This window comes from Zea mays, chromosome 7 (genome assembly GCF_902167145.1).
Source record: "Zea mays cultivar B73 chromosome 7, Zm-B73-REFERENCE-NAM-5.0, whole genome shotgun sequence".
In the NCBI taxonomy this organism is placed as follows: domain Eukaryota; kingdom Viridiplantae; phylum Streptophyta; class Magnoliopsida; order Poales; family Poaceae; genus Zea; species Zea mays.
This window is the reverse complement of record NC_050102.1, coordinates 182,748,929-182,775,617: the sequence shown is the minus strand read 5'-3', so window position 1 is coordinate 182,775,617 and position 26,689 is coordinate 182,748,929. Positions and strand designations below refer to the sequence as shown.

At 43.9% G+C, this 26,689-nt stretch overlaps 2 long non-coding RNA genes and 1 pseudogene across 2 annotated transcripts; 2 read left to right on the top strand and 1 right to left on the bottom strand.

The window, feature by feature from the left end:
- Positions 1-2,857: 2,857 nt before the first annotated feature.
- Positions 2,858-3,498, bottom strand: LOC118473008 (probable solanesyl-diphosphate synthase 3, chloroplastic; annotated as a pseudogene).
- A 10,223-nt stretch (positions 3,499-13,721) lies between these two features.
- LOC103633574 (uncharacterized) lies at positions 13,722-14,455 on the top strand. The gene is made up of 3 exons (XR_556580.4): positions 13,722-13,770; positions 13,861-13,933; positions 14,031-14,455. It is a non-coding gene; the product is annotated as an uncharacterized lncRNA (long non-coding RNA).
- Positions 14,456-14,647: 192 nt separating this feature from the next.
- Positions 14,648-15,103, top strand: LOC103634437 (uncharacterized). The gene is made up of 3 exons (XR_002263580.1): positions 14,648-14,755; positions 14,874-14,939; positions 15,062-15,103. It is a non-coding gene; the product is annotated as an uncharacterized lncRNA (long non-coding RNA).
- Positions 15,104-26,689: the final 11,586 nt, after the last annotated feature.

Below are 26,689 nucleotides of genomic sequence, written 5' to 3'. Positions count from 1 at the left end.
GTGATGCTCGTTTGGGAAGAGGGATGACTTGTTGAAGGCGGTAGCGGCGAGTCCTTCATTGTCGGAGTCGGACGAGGAGCAGTCCGAGTCCCACTCCTTGCCTAGATGCGCCTCGCCCTTTGCCTTCTTGTAATTCTTCTTCTTTTCCCTCTTGTTTCCCTGTTCCTGGTCACTATCATTATCGGGGCAGTTAGCGATAAAATGACCAATCTTACCGCACTTGAAGCATGAGCGCTTCCCCTTTGTCTTGGTCTTGCTTGGCTGCCCCTTGTGACCTTTTAGTACCGTCTTGAATCTCTTGATGATGAGAGCCATCTCTTCATCATTGAGCCCGGCCGCCTCAACTTGCGCCACCTTGCTAGGTAGCGACTCCTTGCTCCTCGTTGCCTTTAGAGCAATGGGTTGAGGCTCGTGGAGTGGACCGTTCAACGCGTCGTCGACATATCTTGCCTCCTTGATCATCATCCGCCCGCTCACGAATTTTCCAAGTACTTCCTCGGGCGTCATCATCGTGTACCTGGGATTCTCACGAATATTGTTCACGAGATGAGGATCAAGAACGGTAAATGACCTGAGCATTAGGCGGACGACGTCGTGATCCGTCCAACGCGTGCTCCCGTAGCTCCTTATTTTGTTGATAAGGGTCTTGAGCCGGTTGTAAGTTTGAGTTGGCTCCTCTCCCCTTATCATGGCGAATCGTCCAAGCTCGCCCTCCACCAACTCCATCTTGGTGAGCATGGTGATGTCGTTCCCCTCGTGAGAGATCTTGAGAGTGTCCCATATCTGCTTGGCATTGTCCAAGCCGCTCACCTTATTGTACTCTTCCCTGCACAAAGAAGCTAAGAGGACAGTAGTAGCTTGTGCATTTCTATGAATTTGTTCATTTATAAGCATAGGGCTATCCGAGCTATCAAATTTCATTCCATTTTCCACAATCTCCCATATGCTTGGATGGAGAGAGAATAAGTGACTACGCATTTTGTGACTCCAAAATCCGTAGTCCTCCCCATCGAAGTGTGGAGGTTTGCCAAGAGGAATGGAAAGCAAATGCGAATTCGAACTATGTTGAATACGAGAATAATCAAATGAAAAGTTCGAATTGACCGTCTTTTTGTAGTCGTTGTCATCATCCTTTTGGGAAGAAGTAGACTCATCACTATCGTCGTAGTATATGATCTCCTTGATGCGCCTTGTCTTCTTCTTCTTTCCTTCCTTCCGTCTATGACCCGAGCCAGAGTCGTTAGGCTTGTCATCTTTGGGCTCGTTGACGAAGGACTCCTTCTCTTTATCGTTGATCACGATTCCCTTCCCCTTAGGATCCATCTCTTCGGGCGATTAGTCCCTTTCTTGAAGAGAACGGCTCTGATACCAATTGAGAGCACCTAGAGGGGGGGTGAATAGGTGACCCTGTAAACCTTCAAAACTTAAGCCACACAAACTTTGTTAAGTGTTAGCACAATTATGGCCAAGTGGCTAGAGAGGAGTCAAAACACAATAACCACAAGAAATCAATCACAGAGATGACACGGTGGTTATCCCGTGGTTCGGCCAAGTACAAAACTTGCCTACTCCACGTTGTGGCGTCCCAACGGACGAGAGTTGCACTCAACTCCTCTCAAGTGATCCAATGATCAACTTGAATACCACGGTGTTCTTGCTTTTCTTTTCTCAATCCCGTTTGCGAGGAATCTCCACAACTTGGAGCCTCTCGCCCTTACAAAAGATGTTCACAGAGAATCACGGAGCAAGGGAGGGATTAGCAACTCACACACAACACAAAAATCACAGCGAATACGCACACACAAGACCCAGACTTGAGCTCAGAAGACTAGCACACTAGAACGGAGCTCAAATCACTAGAATGTCGAACAAGTGCGCAAGATTGATGTGTGAGTGATCAAGAGTGCTCAAGGAATGCTTGGTGTTCTCCTCCATGCGCCTAGGGGTCCCTTTTATAGCCCCAAGGCAGCTAGGAGCCGTTGAGAGCACATCTGGAAGGCTATCCTTGCCTTCTGTCGTCGGGCGCACCGGACAGTCCGGTGCACACCGGACAGTGTCCGGTGCCCGATTCCTTTCCTTAACAGGCGCAGCCGACCGTTGCCGACCGTTGCAGATCTGGCGCACCGGACAGTCCGGTGCACACCGGACAGTCCGGTGCCTCCTTCCGACCGTTGGCTTGGCCACGTGTCGCGCGCAGAATCCGCGGCCGACCGTTGGCTCAGCCGACCGTTGGCTCACCGGACAGTCCGGTGCACACCGGACAGTCCGGTGAATTTTAGCCGTACGCCGTCGGCGAATTCCCGAGAGCGGCCTGTTCGGCCAAGGCTGCCTGGTGCACCGGACACTGTCCGGTGCACCACCGGACACTGTCCGGTGCACCACCGGACAGTCCGGTGCCCCAGACCAAAACAGCCCTTTGGCTGTACACAGCCAAGTCTTCTCTTCTCTTCTTCTTTCTGTTTCTAACACTTAGACAAGTATATTAGTACATAACACCAATGTACTAAGGTTTAGAAACATACCTTTACTTGTGATTTGCACCTTGTTCATCCATGGGCATAGATTCACAATTAAGCACTTGTGTTTGCACTCAATCACCAAAATACTTCGAAATGGTCCAAAGGCACATTTCCCTTTCAAAACCATGGTTTCTTATGATTCTGCACAAGCTGTTACAAAATCAACATGATAGTAGTGGCCTGCTCAAAGGCTATCCCCAGATTTGTATGAAATAGTGCGATTCATCTGATTTTTCGGTGAAATGTATCTTCCCAAAGGGGCTGAATATAAAGATTTATATGGAAACTACCCCAAACCCCAAATGGAGATATGTACCTGATGGAGCCCTGATGGAGCATTCAAGTAAAATCCACTACTCAATCCCCTCAAGACTGTATTCCACCATCTTCTCAAGGGCACTTCTGAAGTCACTTCTTGGAAGGCACTGCAGATTTTGGATTGCCAAGTCACCCTTCTCTCTTGCAAGCTCATGTGCCCTCCGTATCCCACCACTTCTATGAACGAGCTCTATTGCAGCAGCTAACGAATCCGTGTCACTGAACTCGGAATCAATGATCTCCCTTAGCTCTGGTTCACTTTGCAAAGCGAAGATGACTGGAGCAGTCAGGTTTCCCTTTGCCAAGTCACTTGCTGCTGGTTTGCCAAGTTGTTCGGCTGACTGGGTGAAATCCAGCATGTCATCGACAACCTGGAAGGATAGACCAAGATTCCTGCCATATGCATACATTTTTCACAAATAGTAGTGCTGACGCCACTGAATATGGCAGCTGATTTTGTGCTGGCTGCAATCAAAGATGCAGTCTTATAGTATCTCTTGAGAAGTTAGTCGTCAAGTGTGATGTCACAATCAAAAAGAGTGGAAGTTTCTGATGTCCTGTTTCCTGACATCAGGCATCTTCTCATCTTGTCACTCCTTAAAAGTGGTGTCTTAATATCCTTCTCAATCTTCTCAAGAGCTTCCATCATCAAAGGTTCAACAAATATTTTTGAACATCCAAGCAACGAACAGATAATAATTATCAATTAGTGCTATCAACATGCAGACATTCATGCTTGTAACAGACACAACTACATAAAGATGGAAATGTGTATAAAGATGAGAAAATTTACTGTTCCCTATATACATGAAATAACCAAAGTTAAATGAAAGGGTTCATGTGATGCATCAATTAAAAAAATCATATAATTTCATTTGCCTCCTCCTCCTCTTCTTCCCATGATTCTTTTACATCATCTTCTTCAACATCTTCATCAGCCCACTGATTTTTAAGTGGCTCGGCTTTCACAACAGGCACAACTGGCTGGAATTCTCCAGAATCTGAAATGCAGTATAGATTAGTTTCCATAACACAGTAACAGAGCATATGAAGGTGGATTCAACTAGCAGATACAGATGCCACTAAAATTAGAATGGTAGTGTGAACAAGAAATCAGACCTACACTGCAAGGGCATATGCATCAAGTATCTCCAACAAATATTTTTGAACAAACAAGCAACTAACAGATAATAATTATCAATTAGTGCTTATAACAGTCACAACTACATAAAGAACTTGAAGTCACAAACAATTATTGCTGAACTCCATAGATGACAGCAGCTAGAGTATAGTGTACAATTATATCATGAACTTGAAGTCACAAACAATTATTGCTGAACTTTGTTTTCATAACAAACTTAACACAACTTTTTTTTGTTCTTTTCTGCTACACACCCGTACACCACAAACATGTTATTAGCATAAATTTGTCTGCATAAGCATCGCCTAAATCCATCTCAGAATCATCTGAAATAGAACAGTCATCTGGATTTTCACTTAAAACATCCAATACATCATCATCATGGTGTATAATTAGTTTCCTTTTGTGGAAGTTATCAGTTTGCAAATATGATGAAGGAATGATTATTGGCGGGGGCACGGTGATGCTTGGTGGACGCCCTCACTGTGTCCTTAATGTGTAGTAGAGATATATTGAACTAAATTGTGGTTGTACACAGAGTAAATGTGTGAAAACTTAACTAAGCCATTCCACTATCCATAATAGGGGTCTTTATGGAGAACGGAGAACCAACAGAAACATATCAGATGGAACTTAGTGATGGCCGCACACCATTGACAAACATCTCAAACACCATTAATATAGGTAAAGGTAATTACACTTGTGTCGATTAACGTTTATATCGTAGTATGTAGGGGAACGCTAATACACAAGGTTATATTGTAGCTGATGAAAATGGATCGAAATCGCTTGGACCAAATGTTGATGCTAAGGAACGTAAGAGGCAAAGGGAAAGGGAAAGATATGCCGCGATGACCGTTGAACAAAAAAACGATAAAAGTAGAAAGCGTCGTGAAGTAATCCATCTTGGTCCAGGTATATGATCATTGTAACAATTATTTTAACATATCCTCTTGTGGATTAGTGAATATCTATTAATCTTATTTTTTGGTTTTCATTGTGTTTCACAGTTAGTCTTTCAGATGGCTGTAGCACAATTGATTTCACAAACTTTGCAACACAAGGTATTGTGGGTATACCAGTCGCAATTTTTTGTAGCCATGAAAATCATTTTGTAGCCATGAAAGTCATTTTGCCACTGTTGATTTGGCAGTTCCAAATAATAACACTTCACCGACCAATAATTTTATCGAACGAGAAAGGCAAAGGCATAGAGAACGACGTGCAAAAATGTCAGTAGACCCAAGGAACGAGTTGAATAAGAAACGACGTGAGGCGCGACAACAAAACAAGGGACAACATATGATGTCCACTGTGTCAGGAGGTGATGAAACACGTCAAATTTAAATTAGTTTTCTGTGCATAAACCTACACTTAGAAAGTAATGTGTTCAATGTTTTTAGATGGAAACGAAAAAATAAATGTGAATCAAGATGAAGATAGCGATTGGTTGCATAGGAATGAGACATTCAAGGCAAACGATGTTTTCACAACGAGAGACCTTCTGACACCAGGTACATGACTTTTCACTCAACTAAATTTGTAAAACAGCTGATTTCAGGCGGTTTAACGTATACATGCCTTATTCCAGGCGGTGAGCATGAAACGGTTGGTAACACGTCTAACCATAATTTGGAAAAGGCCGCCTACTTTAGAGAGCGGTACAAAAACTTAACTCCCGCCGAGAGGGAGTTTAGGCGTGAACGCCTTAGGTTGTACAATAGTACACCAAAGCGGAAAGGGTCAAAGATAGAGTACATACGAAAACGTAGAGCACTGTTGGCTGACACATTGAGTCATGAGTCCATCGCCATGGAGTCCCCAACATATACCCCTGAGGTTGTACACCCTACAACAGATGCAATTGAACCTGATGGATCCGCAGTTACCCCCTGCGACTGGGTTATCCCTGAAATCGCCAGTAACCCGTTCCTGCCAGCTTCAACACAGACTGAGGATGCCAATTCACTGCATATGTCTACTGGACCACTAAGACGTAAACAACATGTGCCACATGGTGAAAGACAATCTATCTTAGCCCGTCGAAACCGGCAATTTGAAGCATCCATTTCAAGGAACATGGCTACTGCGACTGATGATACCATCAATGACGCTGGTGAAGGGGATGATTGGACACAACCCCATATGACTGCAAAGATCAACAACAATGGTAATATACTATCATTGTTTTCAAGTCAGATGAGTTGTCGGTCATTTTGGCTGACCAACTTGGACGATAGCGTGTAGTCCGACTAAACGTGTGTTTCCATCAGTACAATGTAGGAGTCAATGCCATGGTGCTATCGTGGCAACAAATGAGAGTGCAAGTATGCCCGAACAAGGAAGTGGGGTTGATCATACCCAGTCGAAGCCAAGGGTCATTTCCAATGGTAATTGTTAATAATCTTTATTCGGGCTACATATTTTCTCTACCCTGTTATCACGAATGCACATGTATTTTATGTGGCTTGTATTTTCACGTTCCAGTTGATGACGATGACGGTGTCGTATTTGAAGACGACGCTGATGAGAACGAGGGATACCTATTCGCTGGGCAATGTACTAATTTCAATCTTTGTATGATACCAATGCTTATATAAATACATATGTCTTACTCATTGTTTCCAAAAAAATATCAGATGAGGATACCGATGAGGATATAGAGGTCGATGGTAGTCAAGATGAATCGACTGCCACTGATGTTCCTGACCCGTACGACAAGGTGTACAGCAACATCCCTGAAGAAACACATATGCTCAAGACTGTTCCCAACTGCGGTTATTGCACCGCGAAGAAGTTTGAGTATGAGACACCTGGTTTTTGTTGTCGTGGTGGGAAGGTTGAGCTAGCCCCACTGGAGACCCCTCCCCAACTCAAGAGGTTGTGGGATAGTGCAGACTCTGATGCTAGGCACTTTCGTGATAACATTAGGTTTTTTAATGGCCATTTCTCTTTCACTTCCCTATACTGTTGCCTCGATAGTATGACAACTAATGTAAGGGATTCTGGTATATACACGTTCCGAGCACAGGGCATGATGTATCACAATATCAAGTCATTTGGTAGGGATGGTGGGGCAGAGCATAAACACCTTGAGCTTTACTTTTATGATGATGATCCCACTCTCGAGCATCGGTACCGTAAGTGTCGCGAAGAGCATCAACAGAAAGACAAAGAGGTTATTCGACAGATAGTCGACATACTACATGGAAACCCGTACTCCGAGCACCTTAGGACCATGGGTCACGTTGAGAACCTTGATGACTATCGTATCGCGTTGAACCTAGACCAGACGTTGAACCAGAAGACATATAACACACCTCTCACTTCGGAGGTGGCCGCTATCTGGATCGAAGGGAGCGAAGGGCGAGGCCAGTTCAGCAAGAGTGTTATGCTCCATGGGAAGGACAGTTCAAGCCACTGCATCCGCTCATACCATGGATGCTACGATGCACTATCATATCCATTGTTCTTCCCTAGAGGCGAACTTGGTTGGCACGCAAATATCCCAAAGGTCGGAGTATCCATGGACGAAGTGGATGCATACCGTGCGACACATAGGGCAAGTAATGCAAATGATGAAGATGCGGGTTAGTTGTTTGTTTATATTTTGAAATATTTGCGCATTATTAACTATCTTTTCATCATCACTCACTTTATAATCCTTGCGTATGCAGAATCTCCTAGCCATTTATGTGTGTCTGTACGTGACTACTACTGCTACAAATTCCAGATTCGCCCCGGGGTATTCAATCCTATACTTCATGGAAAGCGGCTTTTTCAGCAGTTCGCGGTCGACACGTACATAAAGATTGAGAACTCTCGTTTAGATTACATACGCAAGAATCAGGATCGGTTAAGGGCAGACCTGTACCAGGGCTTGGTGGATAGCATGCTAGATGGAGATATTAGAGGAGAGAAGGTCGGCAAGCGAACTGTGCTGTCGACGTCGTTTATCGGCGGTCCTCGTGACATGAGACGTCGGTATATGGATGCTATGGCTCTGGTGCGGAAGTTTGGTAAACCAGACATATTTCTTACCATGACATGTAACCCTAACTGGGATGAGATAAGGAGGGAGCTTCTCCCTGGGCAGACACCGCAAGATCGTTCAGATCTTGTAGTGCGTGTCTTTCATGCGAAGCTACAAGAGTTAAAGCATCGGCTGACTAAACAGGATATTCTTGGTAAGGTCCGAGCCTACGTCTATGTCGTGGAGTTTCAGAAGCGGGGTTTGCCGCATGCCCATTTTCTACTCATAATGCAGAGGAAGTACAAGCTCACATGTCCTGAGCAGTACGACCTTTTGATCTCAGCCGAGATCCCAAGCAACAAGTACCCTGAACTACGAAAGATGGTTATCAAGCATATGATGCATGGCCCGTGTGGGTCGCTAAACCCTAACTGCCCATGCACTAAGGGTCGTAAATCGTGCAAGAATCATTACCCTCGGCCTTTCAGTGACACAACCTTGCAAGGGAAGGATTCGTACCCTATTTATAGACGTCGTGACGATGACCGTAAAGAAAAGGTCCGAGGGTGCGAACTAGACAATAGATGGGTTGCCCCTTATAACCCATACCTCCTTCGTCTCTTCAACTGCCACATCAATGTCGAGGCATGTGGGAGCATCAAGGCTGTTAAATACCTGTTCAAATACATATACAAAGGCCATGATCGTGCGTCTGTTGTTATGAGAGATGCGAGCAAGGCAGATGATGATGTTGATGAGATCAAGCAGTATAGAGATGCAAGGTGGGTGACTCCTCCGGAAGCCTTGTGGAGGATATACGGCTTTGAGCTTAGTCAGATATCTCCACCTGTTATGCAGCTTCAACTCCATCTTCCAAACATGCACATGGTGGCGTTTCACGAGCGGCAAATGGTCGAGCGAGTCGTCAACCGTCCAGGTGTTGATAGGTCGATGCTCACATCATATTTTGAGGCGAATAGGCTACACGAGGAGGCTCGTGGCATCCTATATCGTGACTTCCCTGAGTGGTACACTTGGCAGAGTGGTAAGGGAAAAGTATGGCAACAGAGGAAACGAGATACAGGTGGACAAGTCGGTAGGATAGTCTCTGCTCATCCGGCTGAGGGGGAGCGCTACTATCTTCGTGTTCTCCTAAACCACGTGACTGGCGCCGCCTCCTATGTGGATCTAAGGACAGTTGATGGTGTCACCCTACCGACTTTTCGTGAGGCAGCAGAGAGAAGGGGACTACTTGAGTCGGACAACACACTGGATGAGTGTCTCACTGAACGTGCTCTTTTCCAGATGCCATCGTCGCTGCGACGGCTTTTTGCCACAATACTGGTTTACTGTGAGCCAAGTGATGTGGCTGTACTCTGGCAGAAACACAAAGATTCTATGTCCGAGGACTATCAACACAAGAGTCAGAACAAAACTCATGTTGAGCAGATGGTATTGATTGATATTAGGAACATGCTGCAGTCAATGGGAAAGGACATAAAGACATTCCCTCTACCTCCTATGATCGACGCGTATGACGATGCTATTGGTACTGCTCGGGAGGTTTACGAGGAGGAAAGTATCCAACCGACAGTGGAAGATGTGGCTCTTAAAGACTCTCTTAACGAGGAACAGAGGGCCGCCTATGATAAGATTATGTCTGCCGTTGACACCGATCAGGGCGGATTATTCTTTGTGGATGGACCTGGTGGCACCGGGAAGACTTATCTATACAGAGTGCTGCTCGCGACGCTACGCAACCAGGGCAAGATTGCAGTGGCAACAGCTACATCTGGCGTTGCGGCTTCCATAATGCCTGGAGGAAGAACCGCCCATTCACGCTTCAAGATACCACTCACTATTGACGATGGCGCTGTATGTAGCTTCACGAAGCAGAGTGGAACAACAGAGTTGCTACGGAAAGCATCTCTCATTATCTGGGACGAGGCTTCTATGACTAAGAGACAAGCCGTGGAGGCACTGGACAATAGCATGCGCGATATAATGGGTCGCCCCGCACTGCCATTTGGTGGTAAAACCATTGTCTTCGGTGGAGATTTCAGACAGGTCTTGCCTGTTGTTCGTAAAGGGTCAAGGGCTCAAGTGGTCGCATCTTCTCTACGGATGTCTTACCTATGGGAGTCCATGTCCCACTTAAAGCTTGTTAGCAACATGAGAGCAAAAAACAACCCTTGGTTTGCGGAGTTTTTGCTGCGCGTAGGCGGTGGAACTGAGGAAACAAATAGTGACGGCGACATTCGTCTTCCTGATGATGTGTGTGTGCCTTACAGTGGGAGTGACAACGATCTTGACAACCTAATAGACTTTGCTTTCCCAAATCTCAACGAAAATATGTCTGATTCTACCTACATCACTTCAAGGGCAATACTGTCAACACGGAACGACTGGGTTGATATGATAAATGTTAAGATGATTGATCGTTTTCAAGGGGAGCATATGGTGTACCATAGTTTCGATAGCGCCATGGATGATCCCCACAACTACTACCCACCCGAGTTCCTAAACACATTGACGCCTAATGGGCTACCACCTCATGTTTTGAAGCTCAAGATTGGATGTCCTGTTATATTGCTCCGGAATATAGACCCTGCAAATGGACTTTGCAATGGCACCAGGCTGGTCGTTCGTGGCTTCCAAAGAAATAGCATTGACGCAGAGATTGTACTGGGTCAACACGTTGGAAAACGGATTTTCCTACCGCGTATACCGCTGTGTCCCTCCGATGAAGAGATGTTCCCTTTCCAGTTCAAAAGAAAGCAGTTTCCTGTACGGCTTAGCTTTGCAATGACGGTTAACAAAGCACAGGGTCAGACTATTCCCAATGTTGGTGTATACTTGCCTGAACCAGTGTTCTCTCATGGCCAACTATATGTTGCTCTATCTAGAGCGACAGCCCGATCGAACATAAAGATTCTTGTCATCCCAGCTGTCGATGGGAGGAAAAAGTCAAGGAAGGGTGTAAAGAAAACCCCCACCGTAGATTGTGGAACATATACCAAGAACATCGTCTACAAAGAGGTCCTAACAAATTAGACCCATGGTAAGAGTTGCATGTTCAACTAACAAACTAATAGGATGATGTTTCTCTTATGTTTGATTGGTCTGGTGTATTATCAAGTCATGTTTGCATGCTACAATTTTTTTATTAGAGCCGCACATGTTTGTGTATTATTAGAGCATGCATACTATCTTAAAGTATTGTTGAGTTTTGGATCATTTGTGAAATTAGCAATATTAATTTTTATGCATCTAACAATTTGTTTTGAATGTAGGTTTTTGTCCCGCGAGAATGGAATCTCTATTTGTAGGCTTGTCTCATAACAAGCCAAAAAAATCGGTGGCAACCGCAATAGTTCGAGAAGGTATTATAATTTTCATAGTTCTGTATGGATCAATTTGTATTTTTTGTAATAACTAATTTTAGTTTTATATCATGACTGGTTGCTCCTAGACTATATTTGCACGCAAGGTGATCTTGCTCTCATCGATTTTATCAAGGAAATCCCTTGTGAACCAAGGGTAGAAGTCGTTCTTATTGATGATGCCTTTGTTGAAAGGAAGTGGATGGAGTGTTTATTTCAGCCGAGCGCATATTTAGGTGACGAGGTAATCCATGCTTAGTTTTTATATTTGGCGACGTTGTTATGTGTAAGTTTTTTTACTCATCCAGGTATTTTTAACCACAACTTACACTTGCAGGTTATAGACTGTTACATAAATTTGATAAAAGCTCAAAAGCATCTAAAGTGCCGATCTGGAGGTCGCGTTCACATAGAAAATGCTTTCCAGTTCAATTTCCTGAAGCGAGATGGTGATCTTGAAATTAAAACAGAGGAGCTATATCCAATTAAAGACATGGCACACATATGTAGCGCTGAACGAAGGGTGTTACTTTACCTAGACCATGACATGGTACATATGAGTTTGCAATCTGAACAGTTAGTGTTTATATATATTTTATTCTTATGCAAGTATTTATAATTGTTTTGTATGTGTTTATTCCGATAAACATCCGAGAGACGCACTGGTATCTTGTTGTGATCCATGCAAGAAATATGGAGATACAAGTGCTCGATTCACTTGGTACTTCACAAGACCGCAAAGACCTCACTGACTCTGTGAGTATGCACAAACTAAACAATTATGAATTCAATATTAACTTATCCCAATCTCTAATTTTATTTTACCATATATAAAGATTAAAGGACTGCAAAGACAAATAGATATGATATCTCAATGTAAGGAGTTAAAAGACCACAGGTGGCCAGACCTCCAAGTTGCTTCTTGGCCGCTCAGAGAAATAGACATGGGATATGCAAAGCAGACAGATAGGTACGTCCTAAGATCTTCTTTACCAATTTCTTCATTCATACTAATCTTTATATGTTGGTATTAATGTATATTGTAGCTCTTCATGTGGCCTCTTTCTTTTGAACTATATCGAATACTGGACAGGGGATGAACTGTCTGACAGTTTTACCCAGGTATATTATTACTACTATGACATATATGGACATCTACAGTCAGTGTTACATATATAATGCTAAATAATTGTTTCTTATTTGTAGGATGACATGTCACACTTTAGGGAAAAAATGGCTGCTATATTACTATCTTCAGACCTGAATAAGAGAAGGGGGTGTCTGTTATACAAAAATGAAAAAGAAGTTGACTCTGGAAGCCCATCTGATGTTGAGATATTAGAAAACCCAACAGATTCTAATAAGAGGAAACTACTCCACGTGCTTGATGATAGCGAAGTAGTGTATGAAGATGAGGAAGGCCCTATTACTCAAGCAGACTTGCAAAGGTGGTTTGTTGATGATTGGGATAAAAGAGCTCCTGTAAAAGTCTCTACCGATGGTTGCACCAATGACTTTTTAATGGTTGGTCTTTCCACAAAGGACATGCCAGTGACCAAAGCCGATTCAATAGATGTTTTATGTGATTATATCATGGCAATAGAAGACGATACGACACTAGAGTAAGTGCTCATTTATTTATTTATTTTATGTATATCGACTACTTAGATTCTTGATATAGACTTTCGTCATGCTACATTACAGGAGAACATGGGTGCGAAGTTTCAATCCTTTTAAGATAGAAATATCTGTCAAAGACCTGCAAAACATATTAACGACAACTCAAGATATGATTCTAAGATGTTTTGACATGGCTGTTCGGCTGCTTGCCAATAAAGAGTCACGTAGGCCGAAAGAAGAAATCATAAATAATAGAAAGCATTATATGGACATGCGTTTTTGGGTAAGTTTGTTTCCAATCATTAATGTATTAATATATAGTATCTACATCTAATCATCATGTGGACATGTATATATACTGTCCAGAGAATGGTTGGTTTTGGTAAACTTCCAAAGTACCATCAGGATCCTACAACAGAAGAGTTAGCCAAAACACTCGATTGTTGGCCATCAATGAATTATTATATCACAGGTTGTAGATATGTAAGTATGTGTTCATTTCGAATGTATTTATAAAGGACACTTCTGTTGTAGGATCCTAATGACTGATATTTTGCAGGTTCTCATGCCATGGAAATTCAATGGTTGTCACGCCCTTTTCGTAATAGATCATGTTAAAAAGCATGTGACTTTTATCGATTTTACACCGACTCAAGATTGGTGTAAACACATGCCATACAAGAGGTTCGCGGAAGCGATTATCATGGCCTCAAAAAAATATAAGATTGCTTACAGCAAGAAACGTTCTGGATGGGCGGAGGATATCTTTAAGTGGGAACATACAATTCAGACTGGTGTTCCAATTGACTTAAGAGGGTATTTTCTTCGTACCACCTTCTCAGTAGTTTAAATTTTTTCTATGATAATCATTGTATAAAACATAGTTGCCCAAATATTATTCTATAGGTTTAATACCAGCTACCTCGTTCTACAAGCTATGGCCATGTGGGGGAATGACAGACGACTGAAATTTGTTGGGGTGAGTGTAGTACGTTCGTTTTATGTTCAAAACTTACATTCTAGCTATCTCGTTCTACAAGATAATATGTTTTGTTCTCTTATGTCTTTGTCTGTAGGATGCAAAGACTCTTCGAAGGAACTTTGTGATTGATCTTTTAAGTTATGAGGACAATTCGTGCCGATATGCCATCCCTGCAAACATACAACAAAGACTTATCGATATCGCTAAAAAAGATTAGCTGATTAGTGAACAGTTGTCGACACATTTGTGAACACATTTATCCAAAACATTACTTGAAGATGACTTTGTTAGTTCCTAAGTTCATATAATGTCATAGATCTTGGTAGCCAGTTTCATGTGTGTGTTAGTGCTGTATATTTGGACCTGTCATTTACATTTACATGGTGTGTGTTATTATTGCAAGTGCTCTATAGTATGCCTTTTGATCTATGTCAGGTTGCTCAACTTTATTCTGGTTTGGTGAAGGTTTGTTCCTTCAACTTAATGCATCAGTAATGGTTGCATTTTCTGGTAGATAGAACAATATCATTCTGTTCTCCATTCCAATTTTTCACATTATGTTGCCGCCATAATAGGTACCACATGATGTCACTGGTTGTATGATAACAGCTAGAAAAAGAATGCCGGTAACAGCCGGTAACAGCCAGTGAGCGGGCAATCATCATTTTAAATCCTATATTTTGACTAGAGAGCTATGCTGGTGAAGTAACTTTGTTTTTTTTACTCGTGCAGGAGATATGCACAGCCGATACATTCCTCAGCAAGATTACTTCTCAGAGGGACTCTACACGTTCGATATTGGGCAGAATGACCTTGCTGGTGAGTTCTATTCAAGAACAGAGGACCAGGTCATCGTTTCCATTCCAACTATTTTGTTGGAATTTGAGAATGGTCTCAAGGTTTGTAAACGATATAGCACTTCTATCTATCCTTGCAGAGCTTCCTATGCCTCTTTCCCCAAAGCTGACTAATTGGTGTACAGGGATCCTACTCTGATGTAAATGTAATTCACTTAGTTCTCCAAGTTCAGAAATTTCATTCTTTCCATACTCTTCCTTCTATATGCTGTCTTGGTGTAAGGAGGTGCTTCACACCTGACCCATTTTCTCTGTTCCTTGATTTCAGAAACTGTATGACCAAGGTGCTAGCAAGTTCTGGATTCACAACACAGGCCCCCTCGGCTGCTTGCCTCAAAACATCGCCCTGTTCGGCAAAGACTCATCCCAACTGGACGAGCTCCACTGTGTGGCGAAGCACAACCGTGCCGCAAAGCTTTTCAACTTACAGCTGACTAACATTGCGTGCTTCGTTTGCTGCAGGCTGTTATCTCTAGCAGACGGCTGAGTAATTATTTATCTACTCCAGAGCATCACTCATCCGAGTTAAATGCCTCTGCTGACCTTTTAAACCACCACTTTAAGAGATATACCAAAGTAACTCATAATCCAATGGCCATCGTCTTTCAGAATGTATCATGTTCTTGGTCTAGCAGCTCTGTTGCTGAGCTGAACATAGTTCTCAGAGATATATCTTTGCAGCTACAAAAAGGGCTCTTTATTGCAATTGTAGGCGAGGTAACCTTTTCCTCAAAGAACATAGGTATTTGCAAGAATCTCATCACTTGCACAGAAGCCAGATGCTCTTCAGAAAGGGATTAGCCCAAGTGATGATGCATTCACACTGGGAATTGCTCCAGCTTTAGCAAAGGAGCATCTTCTAAATGCAGAAAACAAAGGTGTGTGTGGCTGCAACTTTCAAGTATTTTGCAAGCTACGTGTATGATCTGAAAATTAAACTGACTGTCTATTTCTCTCAGGCCTGTTGTGCAGAGATGTTAGTCCAGATGGATTCCGCTTTTTTAGCAATTTATTTAAGGTGCTTCACACCTGACCCATTTTCTCTGTTCCTTGATTTCAGAAACTGTATGACCAAGGTGCTAGCAAGTTCTGGATTCACAACACAGGCCCCCTCGGCTGCTTGCCTCAAAACATCGCCCTGTTCGGTATGTTAGTATATTCCACTTGTGTTATCCAGTTGTTTTTATATATTGCAGCAACTTATGTTTTTACTGCACTTGACTTTTTTTAAAACTTCTGTCACTTGCCATCTTGAGTGTCTAAATTGCACAAATATTGCCACTTGAGGTTATTTATCTTGAATTAAATTTTTTGTGTGTCAGGTGGTCTTTGTTGAAGCAACTGAAGCCCAATACGCATTCAAAAAACTATTATATACACGATATAAGTAAGTTCCTGCACTATATTTAGTTTTTTTATTTATTTCAGTGACTATCACACCTCAAAAACTTTTGCATTTGCAAGTGATTTATCCTTTTTCCCTCTATGAAGATATACCAGCTCCGATTCTTTTGGCGGTTGGTGTATCTACAGTTATTTGTATAGCATTTGTTTAATTTTATCAACTACTTAATTGAGCTTAAGATAAGTTGCTGTGATTATTTGGTTCTTTCTTATGGTTATATCATGTTATTTGGTCGCTTGCTAGCTTGATTTTTTATTTTCACAGATGCATGTTTGTATCTTAGTCTCTTGTGGTGCAGGGATACTCCTCTGTATTTGGAGTGTGCACCTGAAAACATATTGTCTCCTACCTCAGCACCGGTGGATGAGGAAGTAAAAAACGAAGATGGCAAGCATATTCTTACTAAAGCTAATATAGATCAAACTGTAGAAGGAGTAAGCGCTGAAGATATTGATCCAGATAGAGTGGAGGTAGCAAGTGATGCTCTTCAGAAAGGGATTAGCCCAAGTGATGCTGCATTCACACTGGGAATTGCTCCAGCTTTAGCAAAGGAGCATCTTCTAAATGCAGAAAACAAAGGTGTGTGTGGCTGCAACTTTCAAGTATTTTGCAAGCTACGTGTATGATCTGAAAATTAAACTGACTGTCTATTTCTCTCAGGCCTGTTGTGCAGAGATGTTAGTCCAGATGGATTCCGCTTTTTTAGCAATTTATTTAATGACATTGATCCCCAAAATATTCACTCGTAAGAAAATCACAGCCCTGCCCTCCTGCAAGTTTCTTTTCAGATATTACTGAAAGGGAATTAGGCTTACACCTAGTTCCTATATAATTTTGGTGGTTGAATTGCCCAACACAAATCTTTGGACTAACTAGTTTACCCAAGTGTATAGATTATACAGGTGTAAAAGGCTCACACTCAGCCAATAAAAAGACCAAGTTTTGGATTCAATAAAGGAGCAAAGGGGCAACCGAGGGCACCCCTGGTCTGGTGCACCGGACTGTCCGGTGTGCCACCGGACAGTGAACAGTACCTGTCCGGTGCACCAGGGGACTCAGACTCCAACTCTTCACTCTCGGGAATTCTCGGAAGCCGGCGCGCTATAATTCACCGGACTGTCCGGTGTGCACCGGACATGTCCGGTGCTCCAAGGAAGCTCGGCCTCCGGAACTTGCCAGCCTCGGGTTCGCGCGGCAGCCGCTCCGCTAAAATTCACCGGACTGTCCGGTGTGCACCGGACTGTCCGGTGAAGCACGGAGCAACGGCTACTTCCGCGCCAACGGTCACCTGCAAGCGCATTTAATGCGCGCTCTGCGCGCGCAGTCGGCAGGCGCGCCCATACCGATGCACCGGACAATGAACAGTTCATGTCCGGTGTACACCGGACATCCAGGCGGGGCCACATGTCAGAGCTCCAACGGTCAGAATCCAACGGCAACGATGACGTGGCAGGGGGCACCGGACTGTCCGGTGTGCACCGGACTGTCCGGTGCGCCATCGAACAGAGAGCTCCCAGCAACGGCCACATTTGGTGGTTGGGGCTATAAATACCCCAACCACCCCACATTCATTGCCATCCAAGTTTTCCCACTTCTTAACCACTTACAAGAGCTAGGCATTCAATTCTAGACACATACAAAGAGATCAAATCCTCTCCAATTCCACTCAAGCCTTTAGTGACTAGCGAGAGAGATTTGCCGTGTTCTTTTGAGCTCTTGCGCTTGGATCGCATTCTTTCTTTCTCTTTTGCTCTTGTGATCAACACTCAATTGTAACCGAGGCAAGAGGCACCGATTGTGTGGTGGCCCTTGCGGGGAAGTTTTGTTCCCGGTTGATTGAGAAGAAGGAAAGCTCACTCGGTCCGAGGGACCGTTTGAGAGAGGGAAGGGTTGAAAGAGACCCGGCCTTTGTGGCCTCCTCAACGGGGAGTAGGTTTGCGAGAACCGAACCTCGGTAAAACAAATCCGCGTGTCACTCTCCTTATTTGCTTGCGATTTGTTTTGCGCCCTCTCTCGCGGACTCGTTTATATTTCTAACGCTAACCCGGCTTGTAGTTGTGATTATTTTTGTAAATTTCAATTTCGCCCTATTCACCCCCCCTCTAGGCGACTATCAATTGGTATCAGAGCCCGGTGCTTCATTAGAGCCTAACCGCTCGAAGTGATGTCGGGAGATCACGCCAAGAAGGAGATGGAGACCGGCGACAAGCCCACTACAAGCCAAGGGAGCACCTCATCGGAAGAGTCCCGCACCAAGAAAAGGGAAAAGAAGAAGAACTCCTCCAAACGGAAGGAGAAAAGATCTTCCTCTTCTCACCACAAGGAGAAGAAGGAAAAATCTTCTTCTCACAAGCCGCATCGGAGTGGGGACAAGCACAAGAGGATGAGGAAGGTGGTCTACTACGAGACCGACACTTCATCGACATCTACCTCCGGCTCCGACGCGGCGTCCGTCACTTCTAAACGCCAAGAGCGTAAGAAGTATAGTAAGATTCCCCTACGCTATCCTCGTGTTCCTAAACATACACCTCTACTTTCCGTCCCATTAGGTAAACCACCAACTTTTAATGGTGAAGATTATGCTATGTGGAGTAATTTAATGCGATTTCATCTAACCTCTCTCCACAAGAGTATATGGGATGTTGTTGAGTATGGTGTACAGGTACCATCTATAGGGGATGAGGACTATGACACAGACGAAGTGGCCCAAATCGAGCACTTCAACTCCCAAGCCGCAACCATCCTCCTTGCCTCCCTAAGCAAGGAGGAATACAACAAAGTACAAGGGTTGAAGAACGCCAAAGAGATTTGGGATCTTCTCAAGACGGCGCACGAAGGTGATGAACTCACCAAGATCACCAAGCGGGAAACGATCGAGGGGGAGCTCGGTCGCTTCCGTCTTCGCCAAGGGGAGGAGCCACAAGACATGTACAACCGGCTTAAGACCTTGGTGAACCAAGTGCGCAACCTCGGGAGTACAAAGTGGGATGACCACGAAGTGGTTAAGGTTATTCTAAGAGCTCTTATTTTCCTTAACCCCACACAAGTTCAATTAATTCGTGGTAATCCAAGATATCCACTAATGACCCCCGAGGAAGTCATCGGGAATTTTGTTAGTTTTGAATGCATGATTAAGGGCTCCAAGAAGATCAACGAGCTTGACGAACCCTCCACATCCGAGGCGCAACCGGTGGCCTTTAAGGCAACGGAGGAGAAGAAGGAGGAGTCTACACCAAGTAGACAACCAATTGACGCCTCCAAGCTCGACAATGAGGAGATGGCCCTAATCATCAAAAGTTTTAGGCAAATCCTCAAGCAACGGAAGGGGAAGGACCACAAACCTCGTTCCAAGAAGGTTTGCTACAAGTGTGGTAAGCCCGGTCACTTTATTGCAAAATGTCCTATGTCTAGTGACAGTGACAGGGGCGACGACAAGAAGGGAAGAAGAAAGGAGAAGAAGAAATACTACAAGAAGAAGGGCGGCGATGCCCATGTTTGTCGGGAGTGGGACTCCGACGAAAGCTCAAGCGACTCCTCCGACGACGAGGACGCCGCCAACATCGCCGTCACCAAGGGCCTTCTCTTCCCCAACGTCGGCCACAAGTGTCTCATGGCCAAGGACGGCAAAAAGAAGGTAAAATCAAGGTCCTCCACTAAATATGAAACATCTAGTGATGAGGATGATGACAAAAATGAGGAGGAAAACTTGCGCATTCTTTTTGCTAACCTTAACATGGAACAAAAGGAAAAATTAAATGAACTAATTAGTGCCATCCATGAAAAGGATGATCTCTTGGACTCCCAAGAGGACTTCCTAATCAAGGAGAATAAGAAACATGTTAAGGTTAAAAATGCTTATGCTCTAGAAGTAGAAAAATGTAACAAATTATCTAGTGAGCTAAGCATGTGCCATGACACTGTTGCCAACCTTAGAAGTGAAAATGCTAAATTAATTGCTAAGGTAGATTCTCATGTTTGCATTGATCCTAGAAATGATAATGTTGATTTACTTGCTAGGATTGATGAGTTAAATGTTTCCATTGCTAGCCTTAGAAATGAGAATGAGAAACTAATTGCTAAGGCTAAGGATTTTGATGTTTGCAATGCTACTATTTCCGACCTTAGAACTAAAAATGATATGTTGCATGCTAAGGTTGTTGAACTAAAATCTTGCAAACCCTCTACATCTAATGTTGAGCATATTTCCATTTGTACTAGATGTAGAGATATTAATGTTGATGCTATCCATGATCACCTAGCCTTAATTAAAAAACAAAATGATCACATAGCTCAACTAAATGCTAAGATTAGAGAGCATGACTTAGAAAATGAAAAATTTAAATTGGCTAGAAGCATGCTCTATAATGGGAGACGTCCTGGCATCAAGGATGGCATTGGCTTCCAAAGGGGAGACAATGTCAAACTTAATGCCCCACCTAAAAATTTGTCTAACTTTGTTAAGGGCAAGGCTCCCATGCCTCAGGATAACGAGGGTTACATTTTGTACCCTGTCGGTTATCCCGAGAGCAAAATTAGGAGAATTCACTCTAGGAAGTCTCACTCTGGCCCTAACCATGCTTTTATGTATAAGGGTGAGACATCTAGCTCTAGGCAACCAACCCGTGCCAAGTTGCCTAGAAAGAAAACTCCTAATGCATCAAATGATCATGCCATTTCATTTAAAACTTTTGATGCATCTTATGTGCTTACTAGCAAATCCGGCAAGGTAGTTGCCAAATTTGTTGGGGGCAAGCACAAGGGTTCCAAGACTTGTGTTTGGGTACCCAAAGTTCTCATTTCTAATGCCAAAGGACCCAAAACCGTTTGGGTACCTAAAACAAAGAACTAAACTTGTTTTGTAGGTTTATGCATCCGGGGGCTCAAGTTGGATACTCGACAGTGGGTGCACAAACCATATGACAGGGGAGAAAAAGATGTTCTCCTCATATGAGAAAAACCAAGATCCCCAACGAGCTATCACATTCGGGGATGGAAATCAAGGTTTGGTCAAAGGTTTGGGTAAAATTGCTATATCACCTGACCATACTATTTCCAATGTTTTTCTTGTAGATTCTTTAGATTACAATTTGCTTTCCGTATCCCAATTATGTGAAATGGGCTACAACTGTCTTTTTACTGATACTGGTGTTACTGTCTTTAGAAGAAGTGACGATTCAATAGCTTTTAAGGGAGTGTTAGAGGGTCAGCTATACTTGGTAGATTTTGAAAGAGCTGAACTCGACACTTGCTTAGTTGCTAAGACTAACTTGGGTTGGCTTTGGCACCGCCGACTAGCCCATGTTGGAATGAAGAATCTTCACAAGCTTCTAAAGGGAGAACACATTTTGGGACTAACCAATATTCATTTTGAGAAAGACAGGATTTGTAGCGCATGCCAAGCTGGGAAGCAAGTTGGCATCCATCATCCACACAAAAATGTCATGACTACCGACAGGCCGCTGGAGCTACTACACATGGACTTATTCGGCCCGATCGCTTACATAAGCATCGGCGGTAGTAAGTATTGCCTTGTAATTGTGGATGATTATTCTCGCTTCACTTGGGTATTCTTTTTACAGGAAAAATCTCAAACCCAAGAGACTTTAAAAGGATTCTTGAGACGGGCTCAAAATGAGTTCGGCTTAAGGATCAAGAAAATAAGAAGCGACAATGGGACGGAGTTCAAGAACTCTCAAATTGAAAGCTTCCTTGAGGAGGAGGGCATCAAGCATGAGTTCTCTTCTCCCTACACGCCACAACAAAATGGTGTAGTGGAGAGGAAGAATCGAACTCTATTGGACATGGCAAGAACCATGCTTGATGAGTACAAGACACCGGACCGGTTTTGGGCCAAAGCGGTCAACACCGCCTGCTACGCCATCAACCGGTTATATCTTCACCGAATCCTCAAGAAGACATCATATGAACTCCTAACCGGTAAAAAGCCCAACATTTCATATTTTAGAGTTTTTGGTAGCAAATGCTTCATTCTTATTAAAAGAGGTAGAAAATCTAAATTTGCTCCTAAAACTGTAGAAGGTTTTTTACTTGGTTATGACTCAAACACAAGAGCATATAGGGTCTTCAACAAGTCCACTGGACTAGTTGAAGTCTCTTGTGACGTTGTGTTTGATGAAACTAACGGCTCTCAAGTAGAGCAAGTTGATCTTGATGAGATAGGTGAAGAACAGGCTCCATGCATCGCGCTAAGGAACATGTCCATCGGGGATGTGTGTCCTAAGGAATCCGAAGAGCCTCCAAGTACACAAGATCAACCATCCTCCTCCATGCAAGCATCTCCACCAACTCAAAATGAGGATAAGGCTCAAAATGATGAAGAGCAAAATCAAGAAGACGAGCCACCTCAAGATGATAGCAATGATCAAGGGGGAGATACAAATGATCAAGAAAAGGAGGATGAGGAAGAACCAAGACCGCCACACCCAAGAGTCCACCAAGCAATCCAACGAGATCACCCCGTCGACACCATCCTCGGCGACATTCATAAGGGGGTAACTACTCGATCTCGGGTTGCTCATTTTTGTGAACATTACTCTTTTGTTTCCTCCATTGAGCCACACAGGGTAGAGGAAGCTCTCCAAGATTCGGATTGGGTGGTGGCGATGCAAGAGGAGCTCAACAATTTCACGAGGAACGAGGTATGGCATTTAGTTCCACGTCCTAACCAAAATGTTGTAGGAACCAAATGGGTCTTCCGCAACAAGCAAGATGAGCATGGTGTGGTGACAAGGAACAAAGCTCGACTCGTGGCCAAAGGGTATTCACAAGTCGAAGGTTTGGATTTTGGTGAAACCTATGCACCCGTAGCTAGGCTTGAGTCAATTCGCATATTATTGGCCTATGCTACTTACCATGGCTTTAAGCTCTATCAAATGGACGTGAAAAGTGCCTTCCTCAACGGACCAATCAAGGAAGAGGTCTATGTTGAGCAACCTCCCGGCTTTGAAGACAGTGAGTATCCTAATCATGTCTATAGGCTCTCTAAGGCGCTTTATGGGCTCAAGCAAGCCCCAAGAGCATGGTATGAATGCCTTAGAGATTTCCTTATTACTAATGGCTTCAAAGTCGGCAAGGCCGATCCTACACTCTTTACTAAAACTCTTGAAAATGACTTGTTTGTATGCCAAATTTATGTTGATGATATTATATTTGGGTCTACTAACGAGTCTACATGTGAAGAGTTTAGTAGGATCATGACACAGAAATTCGAGATGTCGATGATGGGGGAGTTGAAGTATTTTCTAGGATTCCAAGTCAAGCAACTCCAAGAGGGCACCTTCATTAGCCAAACGAAGTACACTCAAGACATTCTTGCTAAGTTTGGGATGAAGGATGCCAAACCCATCAAGACACCCATGGGAACTAATGGGCATCTCGACCTCGACACGGGAGGTAAGTCCGTGGATCAAAAGGTATACCGGTCGATGATTGGTTCATTGCTTTATTTATGTGCATCTCGACCGGACATTATGCTTTCCGTTTGCATGTGTGCAAGATTCCAATCCGACCCTAAGGAATCACACCTTACGGCCGTAAAACGAATCTTGAGATATTTGGCTTATACCCCTAAGTTTGGGCTTTGGTACCCCCGGGGATCCACATTTGATTTACTTGGTTATTCGGATGCCGATTGGGCGGGGTGCAAAATCAATAGGAAGAGCACATCGGGGACTTGCCAGTTCTTGGGAAGATCCTTGGTGTCTTGGGCTTCAAAGAAGCAAAATTCGGTCGCTCTTTCCACCGCCGAAGCCGAGTACATTGCCGCAGGACATTGTTGCGCGCAATTGCTTTGGATGAGGCAAACCCTGCGGGACTACGGTTACAAATTAACCAAAGTCCCTTTGCTATGTGATAATGAGAGTGCAATTAAGATGGCCGACAATCCCGTCGAGCATAGCCGCACTAAGCACATAGCCATTCGGTATCATTTTCTTAGGGATCACCAACAAAAGGGGGATATCGAGATTTCTTACATTAATACTAAAGATCAATTAGCCGATATCTTTACCAAGCCACTTGATGAACAATCTTTTACCAGACTTAGGCATGAGCTCAATATTCTTGATTCTAGAAATTTCTTTTGCTAAGCTTGCACACATAGCTCATTTGAATACCTTGATCATATCTCTTCTATATGCTATGACTAATGTGTTTTCAAGTCTATTTCAAACCAAGTCATAGGTATATTGAAAGGGAATTAGAGTCTTCGGCGAAGACAAAGGCTTCCACTCCGTAACTCATGCTTCGCCATCACTCCGAGCAACTCTCTATTCCTTGGGGAGAAATGAGCATCAAAGAAAAGGACTTCATCCTTCGAGGAGAGAGTAAAAGCTCAAAAGCAAAAGGACCGGATTTCGTCTTTGGTATAATCTTAACTCATTTACTTATGACCAAAGGGGAAGAACTTACTTCAAGGGCTCTAATGATTCCGTTTTTGGCGATTCATGCCAAAAAGGGGGAGAAATGAGCCCAAAGCAAAAGGACCGCACCACCACCACCAAATTCAAAAACTTAGTGCTTTCCAAAAGTCTTTATCATTTGGTATCCTATTGTGTTCAAAAGGGGGAGAAAGTAGTATTTCAAAAATGGTATATCAAAACCCTCTTGAACACTAAGAGGTGGATCTCTTTTAGGGGGAGTTTTGTTTAGTCAAACGAAAAGCATTTGAAATAGGGGGAGACAATTTCAAATCTTGAAAATGCTTTGCAAACTCTTATTCATGTACCTTTGACTATTTGCAAAAGATCTTTGAAATAGATTTACAAAAAGAATTTGCAAAAACAAAACATGTGGTGCAAACGTGGTCCAAAATGTTATATAAGAAAGAAACATTCCATGCATATCTTGTAAGTAGTTTTATTGGCTCAATTCCAAGTAACCTTTGCACTTACATTATGCAAACTAGTTCAATTATGCACTTCGATATTTGCTTTGGTTTGTGTTGGCATCAATCACCAAAAAGGGGGAGATTGAAAGGGAATTAGGCTTACACCTAGTTCCTATATAATTTTGGTGGTTGAATTGCCCAACACAAATCTTTGGACTAACTAGTTTACCCAAGTGTATAGATTATACAGGTGTAAAAGGCTCACACTCAGCCAATAAAAAGACCAAGTTTTGGATTCAATAAAGGAGCAAAGGGGCAACCGAGGGCACCCCTGGTCTGGTGCACCGGACTGTCCGGTGTGCCACCGGACAGTGAACAGTACCTGTCCGGTGCACCAGGGGACTCAGACTCCAACTCTTCACTCTCGGGAATTCTCGGAAGCCGGCGCGCTATAATTCACCGGACTGTCCGGTGTGCACCGGACATGTCCGGTGCTCCAAGGAAGCTCGGCCTCCGGAACTTGCCAGCCTCGGGTTCGCGCGGCAGCCGCTCCGCTAAAATTCACCGGACTGTCCGGTGTGCACCGGACTGTCCGGTGAAGCACGGAGCAACGGCTACTTCCGCGCCAACGGTCACCTGCAAGCGCATTTAATGCGCGCTCTGCGCGCGCAGTCGGCAGGCGCGCCCATACCGATGCACCGGACAATGAACAGTTCATGTCCGGTGTACACCGGACATCCAGGCGGGGCCACATGTCAGAGCTCCAACGGTCAGAATCCAACGGCAACGATGACGTGGCAGGGGGCACCGGACTGTCCGGTGTGCACCGGACTGTCCGGTGCGCCATCGAACAGAGAGCTCCCAGCAACGGCCACATTTGGTGGTTGGGGCTATAAATACCCCAACCACCCCACATTCATTGCCATCCAAGTTTTCCCACTTCTTAACCACTTACAAGAGCTAGGCATTCAATTCTAGACACATACAAAGAGATCAAATCCTCTCCAATTCCACTCAAGCCTTTAGTGACTAGCGAGAGAGATTTGCCGTGTTCTTTTGAGCTCTTGCGCTTGGATCGCATTCTTTCTTTCTCTTTTGCTCTTGTGATCAACACTCAATTGTAACCGAGGCAAGAGGCACCGATTGTGTGGTGGCCCTTGCGGGGAAGTTTTGTTCCCGGTTGATTGAGTAGAAGGAAAGCTCACTCGGTCCGAGGGACCGTTTGAGAGAGGGAAGGGTTGAAAGAGACCCGGCCTTTGTGGCCTCCTCAACGGGGAGTAGGTTTGCGAGAACCGAACCTCGGTAAAACAAATCCGCGTGTCACTCTCCTTATTTGCTTGCGATTTGTTTTGCGCCCTCTCTCGCGGACTCGTTTATATTTCTAACGCTAACCCGGCTTGTAGTTGTGATTATTTTTGTAAATTTCAATTTCGCCCTATTCACCCCCCCTCTAGGCGACTATCAATTACCCTGGATCCCTGCAAGTTCCTTTTCAGATATTACCCCTTTATTGATTGTGAACTTTGCAGGCAAAAACCCCATGGGATGTACAATGCGTGGATCTCCGTTGCGATGGCGTCTCACTGAAAAGTTCGACTGGGGTATATTGAGACACTGGTTGATCAAGCTGGACAACGATGCAA